The sequence below is a fragment of the Trachinotus anak genome, unplaced genomic scaffold, assembly GCF_046630095.1.
Source record: "Trachinotus anak isolate AG129_WGS33_773 ecotype Australia unplaced genomic scaffold, CSIRO_AGI_Tana_v1 ptg000019l, whole genome shotgun sequence".
In the NCBI taxonomy this organism is placed as follows: Eukaryota; Metazoa; Chordata; class Actinopteri; order Carangiformes; family Carangidae; genus Trachinotus; species Trachinotus anak.
This window is the reverse complement of record NW_027273870.1, coordinates 22,738,261-22,757,205: the sequence shown is the minus strand read 5'-3', so window position 1 is coordinate 22,757,205 and position 18,945 is coordinate 22,738,261. Positions and strand designations below refer to the sequence as shown.

The 18,945-nt window shown below is 38.6% G+C and overlaps 1 long non-coding RNA gene across 4 annotated transcripts in view; it reads right to left on the bottom strand.

Annotated features, from left to right (window-relative positions):
• The window catches only part of LOC139637114 (uncharacterized), an 85,109-nt gene extending 66,507 nt beyond the window's left edge, over nucleotides 1-18,602 (bottom strand). The window contains exons 1-5 of one of the 4 annotated variants that reach the window (XR_011694534.1): nucleotides 16,141-16,373; nucleotides 15,702-15,870; nucleotides 15,154-15,585; nucleotides 14,842-14,950; nucleotides 10,450-11,124 (exon numbers count right to left, since the gene is read on the bottom strand). This is a non-coding gene — a long non-coding RNA (uncharacterized lncRNA). Of the gene's footprint in view, nucleotides 1-10,449; nucleotides 11,125-14,841; nucleotides 14,951-14,987; nucleotides 15,586-15,701; nucleotides 15,871-16,140; nucleotides 16,374-18,549 lie in introns of those variants that run through there. The other 3 variants (XR_011694533.1, XR_011694535.1, XR_011694532.1) reach the window with 3 other exon arrangements.
• Between the last annotated feature and the right edge of the window lie 343 nt (nucleotides 18,603-18,945).

Genomic DNA, 18,945 nt, shown 5'->3' with positions numbered 1-18,945 from the left:
GTGGGCATAGAAAAAAATGTGTTGTATACATCTATAGAATTTTATTTTCAATGATAGTGATAGCGTCGAAGTGTTTCATGTCAATCTGTGCATTAGATCCAGATTTTCCTTGGAGTTGTGGCCTATAATTTGCACTAGAACAAAAGGCACCGCAGTATCACTGCAATGAAAAGGATGTACACTCTGGGAACTATGAACAAACACAAGAAAAGTCATTCTTTCTCACCTGGTCATTTTGAGATAGCCTACCATGGACCAGTTTTGGACAACTGAAGAAATGTTGACATGATGGAGGTGCCACATGAAAGGTCAGGGGGGAGTTTTTGGGACCTGCTGGCATTGAAAATGGGCATTCTGGTCTGACAAAGACCCTGGTTCGGTTCTGACCAGCAACATTGATTGTATGTCATACCCCCTGTCTCTCCCCATGTTTCCTGTCTATATCTCTACTGTCACGGTCAAATAAAGGTGTAATGACGAAGACTAATCTTGGTAAAAACTGGCCTCATCAGACCCCAGCTGTTCTTATAATTGATGATCATATTAAGTGATTGTATTAAAGAGTAATGTATTCATCTAAGAGATGTACTTATTGTAGTCCACAGTTTGAGAAACTTTGCGACATTTAAAAACTTCAATTTTTCCTGGAAGGTCGTGTTGAGTCAGACATTCCTACATATCTAAAGGATTAACATCTGTTGGAGGTAACCTCTAAACCATGACCCAGAGTTGATCAAAAAGCTAGAAGACACAGTTCTTTTCAGTTCATCAGTTCTGTGGATCCCTAAGGTTAAACACTTAGTCTAATTTTGGCATGTAAAAATCTGACTCATTTATATTGAACTTGTTTGTTTGCCTTCCCATTACAGACTGCACAAGCATTAAAAATTTACAGAGTCAATGCCTTGTGAAACTATTTTTGGGAGCCACAGCCCACAAAAGCTACCTTTCCCTGGGTAGCACAGGCTGCCAGGGTAATTTAGGTTTCTAAAACCAGCTCTCACGTTTGCACTTGTGATAGAAGAGCATTAAAGCATAGAGGCATTAGAAGTCCTTCTCTGTGGACCCCGGCTTATATTCTCACAGAGCTGTCTCATCCAGGAACACTTCAAATTAGCATCTCTGCCCACAGGGCATTACTAGGGAAACACTGGACTGTCTGTAACGTGGGAGCCAGGAGCTGGCTGACAAAGCCCAGAGGGCCACAGCAGCCCTCACTGCCTTTGGTTGGAGGTTTTAGAGCACGAGTGGGAGAGGCAGAAAGAGTAGGTGGAGTAGTTTCATCACTGTGAAGAAAGGGGGAAAAGCAGGCTGCTCTCCCAAATAGTTCTGGAGGGTAGCAGTAACAATTAAAGAAGAGCAGAATTGAGTTGATTACTTAATGTGTGAAAAAGCACACCTAAGTACGCTAGCAGCCATTCAAACCCACATATTCGCTCCCAGGCACGTCTGCATGGATTTAAGACTGCATGAGAAACACTTAAATTAATACAAGAGCCAATCGCATCCATTGAACATGCAAGAGGTCATGTCAATTATTCAACAATCCCTGCTTTCCAATTATGCATATGCACATAAGCATCATCAATTATGCACATACATTATTTACATGACTAAAGTGTCAGAGCAGAAATAGGAAGAATTTGGTTTTGAATCTAATATAACATGAAGGGATTTCCAATGTTCCTTCAGACAATCCACAGTAATCAATAGCAAACAAAAATACTGCTCAATATAACAATTCACATACACTGTCTATGGTTTCGACCAAATCAGACTTTTTTAATAGTCAGTGAAAGATAAACCATTATCCACCCTGTGGTAAAATACATCAATTTCAGGGTTCAATTACTAGCTTTTTGTGGAGCTTTCAACTTTGCTGTCTTCAGCAAAAGGAGCTTGCTGGATGTAGATAGCATCTTTCAAGTGGTTAACTCAAGGTCAATGACTGGGGCACATGTACCGCTCGGGGTGCCTCTGCAGTTCCCTGGGGGTACAATGGAAAGATTGTGTAGTGACTCAGCTAAGTTGAAAATACTTTATCCGAATATTTCTGTTAAGGAGGAAACACAGGCTCACAAAATGGTGAGATGCTGATCTCTTCTTTCTATTTTTACTCCTACAATAACTGGTAATGATAGACCAACACACCTTAGCTTCCCACTGACCTTAGTCAGTTGTTACATTTTTTCACCAAACTGTGTGATGATTATAATTATCCATGAAAACTAGTTCATTAGCAAGTGGGCAAAGAAATGGCAGAGCTAAAAGTCATGGACAAATTCAGCCTTTCCAAGTGATAGTAGAACTAATACAAACTCTAATTAGCCTAAAAGACAAGAGACCAAGCATTGACATCAACAGTTCCAAACAATCATTTTATCTAGCATGGATTCACGTGTGCACCCACAGAGTTACCACCACCACAGTATTTTCACTGCAGTCTAATTCACAAGCAATTCCACTTTCAACATCACCTCTCAAAGGACGAAATGACAAAACGTACCTTCAGGTAAGAGAACATTGAGTTTGGAATATTTTATCTCAGATATGTTCCAATGATTCCAATGTACAGTATGAACCTCCATGCTGAGATGTCTACCCTGATGCTTCTCCATCAACACAGAGAAACGCGAGGCTTTGTGTGGTTGTGACATGCACATGGATTTTTTTAGTTTTTTTTTAATAACACTGTATTGTACCCTCCGATGACATTAGCATGCCATGTTTGTCAGTTAGTCATGCCATCAGTTCAGTTAGTCAGGCCAATTAAAATGATATCTGGTCCATAGTGTATGTGTTTCTTACCTTCTCATTCCATCTCACGTATAAATGATGCAGAATAAGGTAATCAGTCCCTTTGATACCATATATGCTGGCCAGAAACACAACTTTAAAGAGGCTATGTTAAAAGATACTATGCTTTTTTTATGTGCAGTCTTGGCACACATTGTGCAAATTTGCCTCTGCAATGCATAAGATTGATCACAGTCTGAGTCTCGGCTCTGCATGCCACCAGTTCTGAAAATCTGAACTAGAGCCAGACATACATCTGGACATAACTGTATTATTGGTTGTAAATTATACTTTTAAACAGGAAGAGAATTTATCTTGTCATGAGCCACAGAGCAAGAGATCAGACTGACAAGCTTTTAAGGATATAATGCTTGGAAAGGCCGTTTTGCTCTTTGCATAAAATCTAGGATTGGTCCAAAGACGTCACTTACTTGATGTTGCACAAGAAATAGCATCATAAATTCACCAGCAACTTAATTATGAATTCTAAATTGCTTCCACTATTTGTCAACAATCTTGGAGATCCTTGCATTTCCTCTTCAACCAAGAAGCCTTCCATTTTCATCCTCCCATTTCTATTTTTGGATCTGTGCTGTGTTGTCCAGCATAGCCTTTCCTTCCAGAGGCTTGTTACTTTGAGCTGGTGGGATCTGGGCACATGTGTCCCTGTTTGTTTCCCATGTATTTTCAGAGAGGTTAATGCGTGCTGACATCACATAAATGTCCTCTCATCCAACTGAGAATATGCCAACCATGCAGCAAGCAAGCCAACTGCACACACGCACACTCTATCACTCTGCCCTTACTTCCCATCTGAGTTGATCTTTTTTTTTTCAATACACTGTAAACCCATCTCTCTCTTTGTCTGTAAATAACATGAATAACCAGGCTTTCCTGCTTGATTACTCTAACAAGTTCATGTGACAGGATGCACTGTATCAGTATGTCTGCCTTTTATTTCCAGGACTGCCACTTTGTTGGAGCACTTTGTAGCAAATAAGTACAAGAGCTTTACAGTAAACATTTTTCTTTAAGTGGAAGTTGAATCTTAAAAGGACATTAGCAGGGGCAGAGGTCTGGGATTACTTCAGTGATCTTTGATAATATGACTGTATTGTGCTAGACTGTAACTCTAGAAGCGGAAAAACTTAAATAATACATTTCAGTGGACTTTCATGTAAAGTGGAAAGAAAAATGGAAGTTCATGACACAGCAGCACTAACCACTAACATGTTCCAGGAAGTCACACAGGACTGAATCAGAGCTGGATGAAAATTTGTGGATAATGAAGAAAAAAAGTGTGTGGTCTGCTGAAGTGATTACTGACAGCAAGGGTTGGGCCGATAAATGATGGTATCGACCATTGTCAAGGCAATGCAGAGTTACATTTTACAGCAGGAGACATCAAACACCACTGCTGATAAATTTGTTCAGCATCAGTGAGCAGACAGCAGGAGATGTGATGATCTGAAAGGGAATTTCTGTATAACTTTGACTCATCTTTGATGATGATAAGATGGATGATTTTGAGTCCATGATGTTATCATTCAGAACATAAAAAACTGAAAGGGAAAGCAGAAACTTAAAACGCTGTGAAAGAACATTATATTTTGCTATGCTTCTATAATTATGTTGTGGAGAATTCCTTTTTTCTTTTTAATTTCATTTCAGATTATTCTCTTTTTACTTCTTTGGTCTCCATTTTGACGCTGAAGTGGCTTGTGTGAATATTTTGACGTATGATTTCTGTATGAAGAGTAAAAGTTGTGGGAATGGGAAAAATTTTCTTCCATTAGAAACCACTGCTCCACACAAGGCAGTAAACATATAGGGAGTTTTTGACCACCAGCAGTGCAATAGAGCAGTGTCTCAGTGTTTTGTTTGTATGTGTCCATGAGGATGCACATGCACAACGCAAAACATGCGATTCGTGCTCTGCTGTCAGTTTCAAACTATTCCACATGCAAAAAGGCAAGATTTAAATTTTTGTTGAAAAGTGTAACATTTGTCCATTCAGAGGAAAAAACTTCACAGGGCACCTTGCTGAAAGTCACAGGAAGAGCTCAAAAAGAGGCACGTTTGAACATCCCTCTCACAGATTTTAATTATTTATAAAAAGGAAACTAAAATAGCTTAACATTATAAAACACAAAAATTATTTATAAATGCAAAAAAAGTATGTCTAAATTAAGCTGTATATTTGCAATATGAGCTAAAGTTTCAGCTCATGGTTTTCAGAAGTGATTAATGTCAAAAGTAAAATAATAATGAATATGACCGTGGAGCAGCAGTTTTCAGTTTTGTTAAATGAGAGAATTCAGTTTCAGGGCACATAACAATTCCTTGTAAACTGTATGTACTTATGCAACAGGACATGGTCATCTTGACAAACAAGCAAATAACAAGTTCTTTATGTCGAAGACAATTCACAATCTCTATTTCTTTTTCTGTTATGTTATGAGAGGAGCATCCAGACAAAGCTGTCTGTCTGAGTCACAGTGGGAACAAGGCTGCAAAGAGACAGAAGAAAAAAAAAAGACTTTTCACCTTGTGCAGTAATTGTTTAGATGTACTGTATTATGTTCTCTCCATCTTGTAGTGCAGCATACAGTACAAAACAACCTTACAGAATAAAAGGACAGTCTGAAGCACAACACAGGCATAAATGTATACGTAAAGCCCATGTTCCAGTTGGTGAAAATAGCAATATCTCTCATAATAACTTAATCAGCGTTAAGGCAGCATTGCTGAAGAGAACAATTACTTCTGAGACAAATTATCTCACATTGTTAGTGTCTTTCACTGTACGTTTATCTTGTCGTTCTGGTCACACAAGCTATTTTTACATCATCGCACCATTACAGCGGAATCTTGGACACAAACATTAATTAGCTCACACTGTAGCTAAATAATGAGCTATGATAACAAGTTAGTTTGCTCTGTGTCTCGCAACATCACATTCAAATGCTTGAATGCCACTGGAGCTCTTTGTCTGACAGACGGCTTAAATCTTTTGAGTGAAAGTGTACTGGCTCCCTCGACAGCAGTGCTAATCTACTGCCATTCTATATAAAAGAAGCCATGACCGTTTCCAGCACACCAGAACAGTGCATGTGACTAAATCAAGAGTGCAGCTTCCTTCCACATATCATGGCTGGAAAAGTGGGTTAATGTCTTTGTCCTGTATGAACCGTCTTCAAGTATGACCTTCTCGCAACTGTTTGACACAGAGTTATTAAAAAGTAATAGATTTTTTTTTTTAATAAAATAATAAAAATGTTCCAAATGAAAAGAGTTTTTGTTCCAACAAAGTGACAGTGAGCACACACACAAAAGCATAACACACTAACCTCCCTAGTGTCACCATTCACAGTGGGGTATCAGAGCCTGGTGGATATAGCCACCTGGATAAAAGGGAAGAGCTGTTCTTTTCCAAGCAAGAGAAGGCATATGTCCTGTACAACACAGTTCATTAACCCCATATGTTACCCTCAGCACAGCAAACCATAAACCAGCAGAGTCCAGTCCAGCAGAAGAGCAAAGTCCTATCAGTGCCAGATGAAGAAACTGGCTAAACCTGACTTACTTTACATTTCTATTTCATGACGAAATCAAGAGAGTCTTCATTTTCAGCCAGTCTGGCTCAAGTTCAACCGTTAGAACAACTTTTCTTGCACAGCTTCATCCTCTCTCCCCAAGCTTCCATTTCTTGCATAATCTATATATTTGTAAAAAATGAATACGATGATCAAAAAGATGAGAATTTAATCGTTACATGCAACATCATGTTAAATGTTTCATAGACATCAAATGGTTCATAGTATTAGGTGAAATTTTAGAGTATAGAGCACACAAATCAACACATACATTGCCGTAATACAATGTATGTGTTACAGCAAGCCACTGTCATTGTGGCCATTTTGATTATTATGTTCCTGTGATTGTGGATTTATTACTTTGTGTAAATATATCATAGAAAATATTAAATGTCTGGCAATTAATAAAGTTACAAACATAAATGTGCATCATAAATCATAAATTATATTTTATTTAAATTTTTGTAATATTATTCTCCTGTATTTGTTAGATGATGTGGTCATTTTAGTAGCGTAAATCAACTTTAAAGGTGAAAAAGTCCCAATATCATCCATAAAGAATCCTGTGATCCTCAATTTTAACATGTTTTAGTGGTATTACAGGAGTGTATGACCATCTTTAAAATGCTGATCTGAGGTTATTCCTGCGTGAGGATGAAGATAAACACAGCTGTTTTGATTTGTTGTTTCGGTAGTTTGCGTTTAGTGCACTTGATGCTCCACCTGTTGAACGCCACTCCCTCCTCTGATTTTGGGATGGAGAAATGTATGTCTGATGCAGGCACTTATTTAACTGTCTTCATGGTTTTTATTAACAGATTTGAAGATCCACTTTCTAAAAACAGGAATCTTTGTTCCTTCCTTAGGTGTTTAGGTCCACAGGTCACTTACGAGCAGGCCCCTAAAGCAATAGCTCACTGTCTGTCTCAAGGACAGCTGTGAAGACAGACAGAGTCAAGCCGGCCCAGTCCCTGGTGGCCGTTGTCATAACAACCAAGGTCGTAAAGATATCATCGACAGAGCCTCTGGTCACATCACAACACTTATTCCAAAAGTATTTTGCCACACAGCTGACCTGTAACTGTCGCTACAACTATAGTCCTCAGGATTTAAACACACAGGCACACACATTCAAAATCCTGTGTTCCCACAGGTATTTTCCTGAGCAAAGTAAAAAAAAAAAAAGAGTTTAGAGTAAATTCTCAGTAAATTCAAGGATCTCAGTGTCCATTATACAGCCCTAGTTGACATATATAAAACCTATTTCTAGGCTAAAGGTGTTATTTCAGTGTGGTCACCCCACTACCCACAATTGTTAAGCTACAATATCAACACTGTCATATACAGTATGATGCAAAAGCTATTAAGTCTTTGAGTTGGGTCGTTTACCCCTGGGTCTAATCACTTTCTGTAAATGTAGTCATGCAATGGAAAAACTTTCATTTAACTTAACTTTACTGTGACCATTGCTTTATACAGAGCAAAAAGTACTTTTTTTCATCTTTGCCAGTTTGAGAAAATAACTTTTTGTGGCGTGAGCGTCCATGTTAGCAGGCGGCCGTCCAGCTAAAGTGACAAGAATCTGATCCCCTATTAAATCCGGGGATTCTGTGACTGACTATTTATTAAAACGGGATTTAGCGCATTAACATTCACAAGATTTAGAAGACAAGAGAATTTGTGAAGATTCTGACAAGAGGAGCTATAGCTGCAAATGTCCTCACGATTTGCAAGGGACGAACAGCAAACGCTACACGCTAAGACATTCAAAAGTGAACAATTTTCAATTCCTTCATCTTTGGCACCCACTTACGAATTCAATCTTTAACCATATTATCTCTATTAAGATCAGTGTCAGGGAATAGAGTGACCAGTAAAGACCGGATGCAGTGATAAAAGAGAAAGAAAATGACAGAGAATAATTTTCTCCATGAACATGACAGATGGGTAGTAATTTGAGCAGCGGATATGGCAGCACCAACGTGTTGCTCAAGCTATTTGATGAAGTCTTGTCACAAAACAAAGTAACACAGCAGATCCAGTCAAGTTAGGACAAGGTGACTTTGGATTTGGCAGCCACACAGGGACATTCTACCCCCTTGAGAAATGCTCTTGTATACTGTGTGCAGTATGAGAGCCTGGCACTGGTACAATGCTCTTACTTGCTTCCTTGACATCTTTTTGAACGGATGTATGTTCATTCGTCTTTGCCTGCCTCAGTTTCCGTAATTGTCTTGGAATTGATCGTAGGAGACGTTTATGTGCCATACAGACCCCAGGGTGACCAGCTGGAGGTTACACACACAGTAGAAATTAATTTTAGACGATATACTTATTTTTTGTGGTTCAAAAGTTTTGTCAATGATGTGACTTTAGAAAACAGAATAAACCTTTCAACATTTTCATTGGCAAGAAATAAAAAAAGACGCCTAGAAATGAAGTAACTGAAGTAAGCACAATCTGGTTTCTCCCCATTTTGTGTAAGAAAATGTGAATTATAATTATATGGCAGCTTTTTCTAAAAAATAAGATTAAAAAAAAAAAAAAAGAGAAACTAAGAAGTGACTAGGGAGTGCTCAAATGACTGGCAGCTGGAGAAACATTCTGTTTTCATTTCAGCACTGCTCCCATAAGAAATCTTGAACTTTAAATGGATCGCAGCCAATATTATTTCATCATTAGATTATTGCTGTGAAATCTCTCATTGCAACCCTGTCTCCTACTGTGTCTACTGCTAAAAGGTTTTATTGCCCATGTTTTGGAGGAAATCTAATTGCACTGTGGATTACATCCATTGAAAATGTTTTTAGTCGTAAGGAGGTGGTTGGAATGTTTGGCAAGTATACAAATCCTGGGTCTTTGACTCCAGAGTCCAGAGTTTACAGTCACAAGTCTGTCTGACTTTAATATATTAACAGAAGACTAACAACTAAGTTTAGTTTTATATTCTTTTAGTATCTACAAACAATCATGAAGGATAACATTTCAGTCTAAATGAAATTTGATCCCACTTATTGCTGAGGACAACATAATGACTGACAAAGGCACAAATACCTTAAGTATCTTTAAGTACGCTGTGGCTGAATTGGATAAGTATTTCACATCCATACACCAGCTTCTGTTCAGTTATCATTGTAAGTGACAGTTTTTTGGCATTCTTAAATTAAGGTGAAGATATAAGGCCACACATTGTTCATCTTAACTTAAGATGTCTGATTTTTCAAAATCAAGCAGAACTGAAAGAGAAGTGAAAACTGTGCTTGTTGAAGTATGTAAAGTCTACATAAATGTGTGTGCAAGACTTCTACAAAGAGACAGGGACATGCTAAGTCATGGAGCATGTATTCTCCTCCAGCTAGCCCAGTTAACACTATTAATGGCTTCGCAGTGTGTCCAAAAGCTGTCTTGCTCCCTCATTAGGAGGAAGTGTCACTTTCTGGACCTTTGCTAAAAGGGAACCCTGCTGTGAACTGAAACAGAGAGCAGACCACTATCTCCTACTGGGGCCGCCTTTAAGCATCTCTCTCAACTCCCTTTTCTGTCTTTGTCTCTAAACCCATCCATCATTGCTCTTCCTGTTTTATCCAGGACCCGAGGAGGACTTCTTAATTAGCGCAGTCATTAAAAGTAAGAAATCTCACAAAGACACTGTGGAGGCATGCGCTAATTCCACATTCAGACGCCATCATCCCTCCGTCGAAGGGATAGATTGGATGGTCTGAATATGCCACTGTATAATGAAAAGAGCTAAAAATGACGGTTCGCTCATTTTTAATACAGTGATTTAATCCATTTGAAAAACCATCAAGACTGCCTTACTTACAACTCTTTGAGTTGTTAATGCACTTGTATGGTATCTGTCTATTTAATGTGAGGTCTGCAGACACACAGAGGGAGATGAGCTGGAGGTGAAATGGTGCTGTCAGTATTACTGATGTAATAAAACAAGCTTGTACATGTACTGCTTTTTAGTCTTTATTAAAAATAAAAATACAACTAAAAAATGGATTAAAATTATTAATGATGCCGCAATATTTCAGACAGGGTAATGGACAGCTTTTCTTTTTTTTTTTTTTTTACATAAGCAGTTCATCTATGTTACATAACTCATCATAATAATTAAAGATGTATGTAGTCTAATGAATCCTTATCTGGGTGCCTAAATTGCCATCTGCTGTGACTGAACTGAACATTATGACCAAGTACGTTTGATCTGACTTTGCTTGGCTCTTACAGTTCAACTTATTTACTCTCTTTCCAAGCATGAAATGAGGAGATTGATACCACTTTCATGACAGTACCGGAGGCAGGATTTGATTATCTTAGCTTAGTTTATCTTAGTTTATCTCATAGCTTTGCGTGATTTTCTCCAAGTGTGGCAGACATTAGCTAAGTTTAGCTTAGTTTGGCTAAGGTTAGCTTAGCGTAAAGAGCGGAAACAAGAGGAAACAGCTAACCTGCCTTTCTTCAAAGTTAAACAATACATCTATCAATAACACAAAGGTTAACCGATGAAAAATGTTTAAAAAAATTCCTACTGTCCTGTACTTCTGAAACCCATGACATGTTGCGCAAAGGTCACAAGAGTCACCACTGCCTGCCACTCTTTGACTCCCACTCAAAGTCAGATACAGTGGGAAAATGATCCTACGCATGAACATATTTCTTCAGTGGCAGGCAGCATGAGAGTCTGGTCCTATAACGACTGCTGCGCTGCCATCTTTGTTGAAGCCTACAAAGCAAAACGGACTGTTATGTTCATGTGAAACTAACCTGACGCGCCAGATGGTTTGTTACACAGGACCATCTGGGAAGCCTTCGCTGGAAACTCTTTGGAAAAGGTCGGGTGCTTTCAAAAAATACTTGGCAGGTGATTGGATGAATCACTTATCATACGGTGTTGAAGGAGAGTGCACAAGAGGAAACAACAATGATCCGCAGTCTGAGGAGGTTTGAAATGTAGTTAACATGTCAGTAGACAATTGTTGTTGTCTTTATAAGGAACGTTTGCACATAAAAGGCATCGATCACCAAAACAGTCACTTCTCCATAGCTACCAGTAGTTCCTCCCTCATGTGATGAACCACTGTGGTTTGGCCACAAGCAAACAGCGTGGAGTCTGGCAAGATGAATTCTCGTTTGAGAGAAGAGCAGCTGTCTTGTCATGTGCTAGTGACAGAATTAGCTAATGATATGTCGTACATAACTCAATGTACCGTGTTTCATTTAATTGACGTGGAATAATAAAATTATGTAATGCAGCCTTCAGGTCTTCTGTTTGCTGTTTAGAGTCCAGATTGTGAAGACATTAAGCTGATCTTGAGTTTACCACAGTTCTTAGATAATATGATGGTGTTGGTGCTTTATGGGTGTTTTGGTATGAATACTGAAAAAAATGTTGATAATTTTTGATAATCCATATCTCCTTTGTTACAAAGCATTTGTAACTAATTAAGACCCTACAGTAAAAGTGCTGGGGTTACCTCCGGTGATTTGATTTCTCAATTCAGTTTTGGTTTGGAAAGTCCAAAATCAATTCGTTTTAGATTTTATTCAATTCGTTCACATATCAGATAAACACATAAATACCAATTTTGCATAAAGTTCCTCTTTATTCTGGGGACTTTTTACTACATTTAACAAGTGAGCAACACTATTGTTTCCTTGTGTAAAGTTCACATTATAAAACTGTGGACCAAGGATTTATTTTCTTTGGCAAATGTAACAAGTGACATGTGCGTCATCTATATTTTTTAAGCCTATATATGCAGTTGACCAAGGATACCCCGGTAGCAAAATAAATTGCATATAAAATTGCTTGTTTTCTTCTAACCCAGTATACGTCCTGTTCCACAGCCCGAATGTGGCCCATATACAGCATGATTATCAGATGCTACTTCCACATCTGGACCAATTCTGGCGCACACACAGAAAATGTTGTGGCTGTCAGACAACACCCGAGGATAACAGCCAGAACCTGGATGTGGAAGTATATGGGCCAGACTCAAGCTGAGGACCCAGGAATATGGTCGGCCAGAGGTTTCATTTTGCTATCTGACTTTGCTAGCGACTTTCAAGGACATCATCATGCACATGGACTGTCAGTAGCAGATGCTTTGACTAAGTAGAGACGTCCGCTTTAATGATCACTTTGAGCACAGACAGGGCAGAAACTGAAAGTCTGCTCACTAATTCACCTGCACTGTTTGTGTTAACAAGGCATCAGCCTGACATCTGCACACAGATGGCTAGCTAGCATTAGCTACCCAGCAGGTTCAGACTAAATAAAGCAGAATCCACTCATTATTCACGCATCGTTCACTCAACTTCCAACTTCGATCTTCATCAAAAACACAAACCGAGAGCTCAGATCGGAGTGTAGAATTTCCCTCAGTCTGTACCTGTTATGGATGCTAGATTGGCTACGAGATAGCAAGAGACACCATTTAGTTTGACACAATATAGTGAAACCAGCAAATAAGAAATATGTGCAGCATGTAAAAGTTTATGTCTAACAAGTGAACAAATCAGGGTTGGACTCTGAGTAAGTATAAAAAGTAGTGATTGCGATTCATTTATCATTTGACATTAAAAAACATTAAATTAGTAACAGTATGGGAGGTTTTTTTTGTGATATGTGAACAAAAACAAATGTCTTGCGAGTGTTGGAACAACAGTTTAGAAGTTTTCTGACCCTCATTTGAGTCTGTCAGCCTCTCTGCTGATGATCACTGACCTGTTTAATCAGAGCAACTGTACTATCTCATTCATTGACTTGCACTGGGGTAAGACAGTGTCAGCTCCAACCAACCGTCACATGAACACACTCCTGGGTGCATCCAACCAATAAAACCTATCCAGGCAGCGAGGCCTGCCTGCATTCAGCTGAACTTACACTTCAGGAACACTCAATAAAAACAGTCAAATGCAGAATACAAGGGCACTGAAATGATTAACACCTGCATTCAATGAGGTTTTTCACTTCAAAACATGATGGACAACTGGCAAACGTATCTTCCATTTTTCTGGTATTTACTACCTACAGGATCTTTTTCACATTTACCAGTGACTGATGATGAAATGTCTGCTATACAAAGTGGTTCAATTATTCTTTTTGACATGAAGATCACCTGAATGTTCTATTTGCATCCAAATACAATGGACCTGTGTGCAATGGACCATGGGACACGAGTGACTGCAAAGGATACACCAGCATTTCAGGAACCTGTAAAATGGGACAGTCCTTGTAACCTTATGAGGATCTAACCTTTGAATTGGGACACAGCTTGAGTACATATGGAAGGGGGTTGGGGGTGGGAGGGGGGGACTCCTGGCTTTGCAGTTTCAAAGGGGCCTGCTGGTCGTGACATGATTTAGAGCATGATCCGTGTAATTGTGAGGGCTCTGAACATTAAGTTATCTCAGCAAATTCATTTGGCATCGACAGTGTCATGAGGACTTCAGTGATTAAGAAGATGGGCTGTCAAGAATTTTATGCTGTCCTTACTCTACATGTGGCCATATTTTAGGACATAGTGAGTTTTCATTTTTCTATGTTGTACCTGCATGTTCTCTCAGATGTCCTCCATCAACTTCTGTAAATTGTACCCTGTACCCGTCTCTATTAGCTTTTCTCTGCCTCACAGAAACAGTTGCACGCGCACATACACAGACTTGGAACTGCACATGACCCAGATAACCTTTCGTGCCTACACTTCTCTCAGGGTTCTATAAATAGCTGCCAACATTAAATGAAATATGACTGCATTTCAATGTAAATAATGCAATGAGTGGTTAAAGACATACACATCTAGACTACCATGCTGTTCGTACATTCACAGCTCAAGGCAATTATTTACGTCCATCTGGTGTTAGTGTGGTTTGAAATGTGTAAAACTAAACTTTACCATGGCGTGGACACTTTTTACTCCGATAAACATTCAGACTGTTATCCAGAAAATGTAACATCCTGTTGGAGTGACTGAGGAGAACAGTACAATTTACTCATTTTACAAATGCAAAAATTCACACGCTCTTTCTGCTACAAAGATTTTACGCATTATAGAGGGCGCTGCAGAAATGAAGCACTGTTGCGCCCTCTATAGTTCAATATTAAAGCAACACAGACAAGTAATGTCATTTAGAGACATTACCTTCTACTTACAAGAATATATACTGTATATTCACAAATAAGTAAGTAAAATATCCAGGTTGACATAGTAAAAAAGTATTTTTAGGAAGAATGCAAATAGCATCTTTAACATCAGTCCTACTAAGGAAATAAAAGACAATAAAACCTAAAATAAAACTGGCCATGTGCAGGTTTTAATAAGAGTAATTCATGTAGAAAATGTTGAACATTCATAAATACCATCATTGTCTGTAATCAAAGGATAAAGAAGGGAAATATTGTGAATGCTTGTGTTGTGAATTCCCTTCAGATTCCTACCTCAATCTACTTCTTTCTCTGGTTGTGGGTGTAGATTGGCACTGAAAATAGTCTGGTCCAGCAGTGAAGTACGCCTCCTCCAGAATCCCATAGCATCATGGGACTGAATCTCAGCAGAGTTAAGAGGAATCACAGGAAACACAAAAAACCCACAACAATAAATTTCACTCATTATGTTTTATTATCTTTGTGTACCACCCCAGTCATGAATCATGTGTATCATGATATTGATGTTGACCCATTAACTGCATGTATACAAGATTAATTTGACCGTAAGTGGCATAATGAAGTAAGAGAGATACGTTATCTTACTGAGCATGGGTTAGTCATCCCCATTAACAGTGCATGGAATCCTCCTACTGTGGCAGGGCTGGAACCTACTTGTCCAGGCTGCACATAAGCAAATGTGCACAGGGTTTGCTCAGAGAAACATGAGTGGATTTTTCTTTTATACTTGTGTGAATTTTGTGTATAATGTTTAATGCTTTTTTTTTTTTTTTTTTTTTTTAATCTTTTCTGTCTCGAATGTGCCTTGTGACAGCCTGACACTAGTTCGCACAACATGTTAAGATGTGGCAGATGTGTGTTCAGGCCCTCTGTGAGCCACCGATGTGACTTGCGTATATTTCCCTTAGCACTCACTGGCTACAGCAAAGTCAGTTCAGTCACGTATCTTAATTTGTTTCCACTCCACACAATGATGATTTGTTGTTTCAATGGGAATCAGAACGAAGACTCCACACGCTAAGATAATGAAAAACGATCCAGATTAGTCCATATGCATCAGACTGTTCTTGTGCTAACTGTGAGAGGACTCTTGAAAATGTCAGTGTCTGTAATGAGACAGTACAACCTCTTACCTGAAGGTATCACCAAAAGACAGTATTTTCTTGGATCTTCAAGAAGCACCAATGTTGTTTTTCTCCGGAGACGTTTTGAGATGTCACAGAAGGAAAAATACAGGTGTATTCTGGTTTCAAGGTGCTGGTTATTGTGCATGCCCGGTCACCATCACGCCTTATTGGGACACTAGAATAGAACAAAACCATCGTTAATGTAATTAGTAACATCTTTGGTTCTCCTGCTAGGACAAAGTCAAAACATCTGCTGTGAAAAAGGCCTGCTGAGATAAAAGGCTTCAGAGTATGAGTCTGTGTGAGTGAGCGTATGTGAGCTGCACACCTGGGTCAGTGTTTCATGGCAGATAATGACATCAGCTGCAAAGTGATTCTTAAATAAACTCTAATTATGCCACAAAGTAAAAGTAGTATCGCACTAATTAGGGCACCGACATCTCACCTCTTCCTATTAGAAGATCAGCATCACCCTCCATCCCCACCGCCACCCCGCCTCCCAACCGTTCAAGAAAATTAAAGGGTGGCTGCACGGTTCTTCATCACAGCACATTCAAAGTCTGAAAGTTATAAAAAGACGGGGCTAGAAAAAAAATGTCAGTTTATCTGAGAGACACCTGAAACCATCATCATCATCGTGCCTTTCCTGGCAGAATCCTCTGATGAAATAATCCAGTGTTCACACACAGTGTTGTACACACTCATACGAATAAAAGGGATGATGCTTACTTAATGTCAGCAACTCCTATGCTAATATAGCATAGTAATTTTTCTTATCTCATCTCCTTATCCGTCTCTGCATAGACCTACCACAGTATACTTCTGATTTTGAACTCCTAAATGTCACTGTAGCTTTTACTGTCTCATACTGAGTTAATCCTTAAATGTGGATGATGGGTGTGTTTTTTGTGTTAAAAAAAAAAAAAGAAAGAAAGAAAGAAATGCCACGTTGACGTCATATTTTGGAGATAAGGATGTCATGTTGTTTGAGATAACAAGGACAATGAGCTGTCATGTGATCCACCCTCACTGACTGTGATTCCTGATAAGAGAATGACAGCAAAAATGTCCCTCTGTGAAACTGGCGAGTGCAATGAGAGCCCTCTCCCAGGCTTTATAGACTGTACATACACTTCCAATGAACTGACTTGGCTTGAGGGCTGATGTTGGCAGGCTGTAATGTAAATCTTATCTCAATAATCACCAGGACTGATTAATTAAATTACATGAAATACTGTATGAGTCAGAGTCCAAGGATTCAGTGCATACAGGGGGAAAAAAATCACTCAGAGAACTTTTCTGAAGAAAAAAAGAAACAGTTGAATTTAAGTTCATGTTCCAGATTTGAAAGGCCTCCGGGTTTTAAATTAACCAATTAAATTAGAGATGCAGCTCAGTGACACAGGCCTCAGATGCAACTCTTGCTTATGTTTTTTAAGGCAATTTCTGCCTCTGAGCTCAATAGAACATAAATCTACTTTTACTCTCCCATAGCACTTTTTAATTTTATTTTAAAGGTTTAAATACCTTGCTGCAAAAGTTGTTGCTACTGATGTTTCTATTCTGTGCATAAAACTGGCTGCTCATATGGGCAGGAGAACATGCTCCAACTGTACCCTGCAGTGGTGAAAAAAAAAAATTGCTGGAAAAAAAAAAAAGGAAAAATCACAGTATGCAACTATAATGTTGAGGTTTTGAGTGCTGTATAACGTCATTTTACAGAAAACAGCTACATTCATGCTACGAATGTAAACAAGCTAAGCAAAGAGCTCCCATAAACAGGTCAGAAAAGAACTGAACAGTGAAAAACACATGCTATTTAGAGCACACATTTATCCAAACCACTTCACTGTGCCATGAATGCAAACATGTTTAACCCTTGCAGCGTTTGTTGAAAAGCTATGACTATTTATGTTTACTCAGCCACCCAGCATATTGTATACTACTGAGTATACACAAGAATCTGTGGCATCATCCTAAAATTGATATCCTTGTTTACATTGACAAAGCTTTTATATAATGGCTGTAATGGTATTTACTCTGCTGAAACATAAGTCACACTGTCCTGGGAAACATCAGTAAAGCACTGTCAGTGTCTGTCACACACACAGGCTGCAGTGTCCTCTCTGTAGCCTCTAAGTAGATCTTTCTCTTCTTAAAATGCTACTGCTAATGCTACTTTAACATGAAAACATCCTGTTATAACTTAAACTATAGCCACAACATGTTCCATTATGATTAAATTATTTTTTCAGTTATTAAATTTCATGCATATTAGACCTTCAGTTTTTCTTTTCTTGAACGAGAATCTCTGATATCTTCATTTCGATTTGAGCATTGTATCAGATTAGAAGGCAGGACAGAGTAAACATGCTTGTTCTTGTACGCCACTTAAACAATCAGTCACAAAACACAAATGGAAAAATGGAGAAGGAGAAATGGAAAAAGAACAAAACTGTTTTAACAATTATTTCTTTTTCTGCTTGTTTGGGTAACTAAGAGTCATTATATAAAAATGTCATCTTAACCCTTTTCTATAGTAAAATGATATTTTTGGATTTCAATATGTCAAGATGAGTTGAATAAGATGGCTAGGTTTATTTTAACCAGTTCAGTCGAAAGCTATTGTGGGTGAGACCACACCATTTGTCTAATTTGCACTTGTGTTTTTACCCATGCTTGTGGTTTGTTAAGCCAGAACGAATTTAAGCTGTAATAGTCTACTGCAAGTGATCAACCTTTCCTGGTTAAATCAAAATTAAGAAAACCACAATTTCACTTCAGTTATTGTTGATTGATTTCACCTTTACCTTCAATGAATCACATATTATTAGCTTTCTTCATTCTCACTTACCATACTCAACATGCTTTTGCCAGTAGGTAAAGAGGGCAACCAAACACTTCCTGCCTGCTGTTGATGTCATCGGTGATGTCACAGGAAAATTCCAAGTATGGGAGGATTGTAGTCGGTTTAACGTTATGTTTATAAGAATTTGTTTATGATTAAAGAAGTTTCCTTTGAAAAGTGATTGTTGAGAACTTGTAGAGGATTTATCAATATTAACTAGTACAAGTGGGACTGTCAATTACTTGTTTAAGGTGAGAGAGAGAGATGAAGACACCCCTGAGTGAAATATGGGTCTGCCTAAGTTGATACATCAGTAGCTTGATGGGCCTATAAAGAAGCTGTTGTCTGTCAGTCAAAGAGAGAGGGGGCTGTTCATGTAGCTGTGTGCCTGGGACGCTGATT